Source organism: Cryptomeria japonica, unplaced genomic scaffold (genome assembly GCF_030272615.1).
Source record: "Cryptomeria japonica unplaced genomic scaffold, Sugi_1.0 HiC_scaffold_54, whole genome shotgun sequence".
NCBI classification, from domain to species: Eukaryota; Viridiplantae; Streptophyta; class Pinopsida; order Cupressales; family Cupressaceae; genus Cryptomeria; species Cryptomeria japonica.
Window position 1 is genome coordinate 420,001 of NW_026728876.1, and position 5,410 is coordinate 425,410.

The following is a 5,410-nucleotide window of genomic DNA, read 5'->3' on the forward strand; positions in this document are numbered from 1 at the left end:
CCCGCGATGCGTCCGATACACAGATGGTTCCAAGGCGACCGAGGAGCCTCACTCGCATAGCAATCGGGGGTGCGAGGCGAGGGATGGGGCGGGAAGGCCCCAACGGCTAGACGGAAGAGCTTCAGGGCCGCCTAGGAATGGTCCAAGCATCGGACACTCTTGGGGCGACTACCAGTGACAGCCCCCTATCCCGCGATGCGTCCGATACGAAGATGGTTCCAAGGCGGCCGAGGAGCCTCACCGCATAGCAATCGGGGTGCGAGGTGGGGGATGCGGCGAGATGGCCCCAACGGCTAGACGGAAGAGGCCACAGGGCCGCGTCGGAATAGTCCAAGCATCGGACGCGCTTGGGGCGACTACCAGTGACAACCCCTTATCCCGCGATGCGTCCGATACGAAGATAGTTCCAAGGCGGCCGAGGAGCCTCACCGCATAGCAATCGGGGTGCGAGGTGGGGGATGCGGCGAGATGGCCCCAACGGCTAGACGGAAGAGGCTGCAGGGCCGCCTCGGAATAGTCCAAGCATCGGACGCGCTTGGGGCCACTACAGTGACAACCCCTTATCCCGCGATGCGTCCGATACGAAGATAGTTCCAAGGCGGCCGAAGAGCCTCACCGCATAGCAATCGGGGTGCGAGGTGGGGGATGCGGCGAGATGGCCCCAACGGCTAGACGGAAGAGGCCACAGGGCCGCCTCGGAATAGTCCAAGCATCGGACGCGCTTGGGGCGACTACCAGTGACAACCCCTATCCCGCGATGCGTCCGATACGAAGATAGTTCCCAGGCGGCCGAGGAGCCTCACCGCATAGCAATCGGGGTGCGAGGCGAGGGATGCGGCGAGATGGCCCCAAAGGCTAGACGGAAGAGGCTGCAGGGCTGCCTCGGAATAGTCCAAGCATCGGACGCGCTTGGGGCGACTACCACTGCCAACCCCTTATCCCGCGATGCGTCCGATACACAGATAGTTCCGAGGCGGCCGAGGAGGTGGGGGATGCAGCGAGATGGCCCCAACGGCTAGACGGAAGAGGCTGCAGGGCCGCCTCGGAATAGTCCAAGCATCGGACGCGCTTGGGGCGACTACCAGTGACAACCCCTTATCCCGCGATGCGTCCGATACACAGATAGTTCCGAGGCGGCCAAGGAGCCTCACCGCATAGCAATCGTGGTGCGAGGTGGGGGATGCGGCGAGATGGCCCCAACGGCTAGACGGAAGAGGCTGCAGGGCCGCCTCGGAATGGTCCAAGCATCGGATGCGCTTGGGGCGACTACCACTGCCAACCCCTTATCCCGCGATGCGTCCGATACACAGATAGTTCCAAGGCGGCCGAGGAGCCTCACAGCATAGCAATCAGGGTGCGAGGCGAGGGATGCGGCGAGAAAGCCCCAACGGCTAGAGGGAAGAGGCTTCAGGTCCGCCTCGGAATGGTCCAAGCATCGGACGCGCTTGGGCGACTACAGTGACAACCCCTTATCCCGCGACGCGTCCGATACACAGATAGTTCCAAGGCGGCCGAGGAGCCTCACCGCATAGCAATCGGGGTGCGAGGCGAGGGATGCGGCGAGAAGGACCCAACGGCTACACGGAAGAGGCTTCGGGGCCGCCTCGGAATGTCCAAGCATCGGACGCGCTTGGGGCGACTACCAGTGACAACCCCTTATCCCGCGACGCGTCCGATACACAGATAGTTCCAAGGCGGCCGAGGAGCCTCACCGCATAGCAATCGGGGTGCGAGGCGAGGGATGCGGCGAGAAGGACCCAACGGCTAGACGGAAGAGGCTTCGGGCCGCCTCGGAATGGTCCAAGCATCGGACGCGCTTGGGGCGACTACCAGTGACAACCCCTTATCCCGCGACGCGTCCGATACACAGATAGTTCCAAGGCGGCCGAGGAGCCTCACCGCATAGCAATCGGGGTGCGAGGCGAGGGATGCGGCGAGAAGGACCCAACGGCTAGACGGAAGAGGCTTCGGGTCCGCCTCGAATGGTCCAAGCATCGGACGCGCTTGGGGCGACTACCAGTGACAACCCCTTATCCCGCGACGCGTCCGATACACAGATAGTTCCAAGGCGGCCGAGGAGCCTCACCGCATAGCAATCGGGGTGCGAGGCGAGGGATGCGGCGAGAAGGACCCAACGGCTAGACGGAAGAGGCTTCGGGTCCGCCTCGGAATGGTCCAAGCATCGGACGCGCTTGGGGCGACTACCAGTGACAACCCCTTATCCCGCGACGCGTCCGATACACAGATAGTTCCAAGGCGGCCGAGGAGCCTCACCGCATAGCAATCGGGGTGCGAGGCGAGGGATGCGGCGAGAAGGACCCAACGGCTAGACGGAAGAGGCTTCGGGTCCGCCTCGGAATGGTCCAAGCATCGGACGCGCTTGGGGCGACTACCAGTGACAACCCCTTATCCCGCGACGCGTCCGATACACAGATAGTTCCGAGGCGGCCGAGGAGCCTCACCGCATAGCAATCGGGGTGCGAGGCGAAGGATGCGGCGAGAAGGACCCAACGGCTAGACGGAAGAGGCTTCGGGTCCGCCTCGGAATGGTCCAAGCATCGGACGCGCTTGGGGCGACTACCAGTGACAACCCCTTATCCCGCGACGCGTCCGATACACAGATAGTTCCAAGGCGGCCGAGGAGCCTCACCGCATAGCAATCGGGGTGCGAGGCGAGGGATGCGGCGAGAAGGACCCAACGGCTAGACGGAAGAGGCTTCAGGGCCGCCTCGGAATGGTCCAAGCATCGAACGCGCTTGGGGCGACTACCAGTGACAACCCCTTATCCCGCGACGCGTCCGATACACAGATAGTTCCGAGGCGGCCGAGGAGCCTCACCGCATAGCAATCGGGGTGCGAGGCGAGGGATGCGGCGAGAAGGACCCAACGGCTAGACGGAAGAGGCTTCAGGGCCGCCTCGGAATGGTCCAAGCATCGGACGCGCTTGGGGCGACTACCAGTGACAACCCCTTATCCCGCGACGCGTCCGATACACAGATAGTTCCGAGGCGGCCGAGGAGCCTCACCGCATAGCAATCGGGGTGCGAGGCGAGGGATGCGGCGAGAAGGACCCAACGGCTAGACGGAAGAGGCTTCAGGGCCGCCTCGGAATGGTCCAAGCATCGGACGCGCTTGGGGCGACTACCAATGACAACCCCTTATCCCGCGACGCGTCCGATACACAGATAGTTCCGAGGCGGCCGAGGAGCCTCACCGCATAGCAATCGGGGTGCGAGGCGAGGGATGCGGCGAGAAGGACCCAACGGCTAGACGGAAGAGGCTTCAGGGCCGCCTCGGAATGGTCCAAGCATCGGACGCGCTTGGGGCGACTACCAGTGACAACCCCTTATCCCGCGACGCGTCCGATACACAGATAGTTCCGAGGCGGCCGAGGAGCCTCACCGCATAGCAATCGGGGTGCGAGGCGAGGGATGCGGCGAGAAGGACCCAACGGCTAGACGGAAGAGGCTTCAGGGCCGCCTCGGAATGGTCCAAGCATCGGACGCGCTTGGGGCGACTACCGTTGCCAACCCCTTATCCCGCGATGCGTCTGATACACAGATAGTTCCGAGGCGGCCGAGGAGCCTCACCGCATAGCAATCGGGTTGCGAGGCAGATTATTGGGAAGGGAACCCCCTGGGATGCGGCTCAAGCAGTGCCCAAAGGGACTGGAATGCGGAATCACATCGAGAGACCCAAATGCTATACGAGGGCTCAAATCGAATTATCGATTTGGCCACGACATGGACGCATCGGAACGACTACCTTTGCCGAACCACTCGCAATTGCATCCATACCGAAACCAATAGACATTTCCGTTAGAGCCCTCGCATAGCATTCGGGAATCTCGCATGCCCCTCTAAATCGACCAATGCTGGCGCTCAATGAAAATCCGAGCGCTACCACCGTTCGAGCGCCAGCATTGGTCGAGTTAGAGGGGCACGGGGGAGAATGCTCCAGTCAACACCTCCCCTATATAAGTTATTTGTCCGATTCTCGCACAACCGTAGTCTGCCTCGTCGAATCAAACAACGGTCCCAGATTCCGACTTCCGTTCCGTAGAGACCCAAAAGCTAGATGGAGGCTCGCAAGAAAGAGAGTCGGCGCATAGCAATCGGGTTTCTCGAACGTTTAGGGACCGAGCTCACTTGCGGATAGGGCAAAATCCGCCAAGCAACCCAAAAGCTAGACGGGGGCTCGAATCGAATCGCCTAGGCGGCCACAACAACGACGTGTTGGATCGACTACCAGTGCCAAACCATTCAGCAAGACTAGTCTGTGTCGAGGCCGGATAGAGATTCTCAGAGAGCGCCCGCATAGCATTTAGGAGACCTGCCGCGTCCCTCACACTCGACAAATGGTGGTGCACGTTTATAAATCCGAGCGATCCCAACCCTTTCAAGCACCAACATCGGTCGAGATAGAGGGGCACGGAGGGGGCTGCGTGAGACAACACAGTCCCCTATATAAGTTATTTGTCCGATTCTCACACATCCGAAGAATGGTCATCAAATCGGACAACAGCCCAAACTTCCGACTTCCGTCCCAGAAAGCCCAAGAGCTATCTAAAACGTTCATGGCCGGAACTCGATCGCGGCTATACCAGTCCGCCAAGCAACCCAAAAGCTAGACTGGAGCTCTAGTCGAATCACCTCTGTGGCCATTGCAAGGACGTGTTGGAGCGACTACCATTGCCGAACCATTCCGCAGGTCGAGTCCATACCAAGGCCGCATAGAGATTCACGATGAGCTCCTGCATAGCAATCAGGAGACTTGCCGTGTCCATCACAATCGATAAATCCTGGTGCAAGATTTTTGCATCCGAGCGCTCCAACCAGTCGAGCACCAGCATCAATCGACATAAACGGGCACGGGGGGAGGATGCTCGAGAACACTACCTCCCCTATATAAGTTATTTGTCCGATTCTCAAGCAGCCGAAGTCTGGTCATCGAATCGGGTCAAAGACCACAACTTCCGACTTTACCCACAATGCAAGTCATCGAATCGAACATCGGCCCCCGAGTCGGACTCCATGCGTATGTCAGGTCATCGGACCCAAATTCCGCCTTCCTGCGCATGGCGGGCCATCAATATCAACTCGGTCATCGGACCCAAACTCCGCCTTTTTGCGTATGGCACGCCTTCAAATCGGTCATCGGACCCAAATTCCGCCTTCCTGTGCATGGCGGGCCATCAACATCAACTCGGTCATCGGACCCAAATTCCGCCTTTCTGCGCATGGCACGCCATCAACTCGGTCATCGGACCCAAATTCCGCCTTCCTGCGCATGGCAGGTCATCGGACACAAATTCAGACCTCGCCAATATGCCTACGTATCGAATCGGTCATCGGACCCAACTTCCGACTTCATCCATACTGTAGGGTCTTTGAGGTTGGCGCGGTGCGCT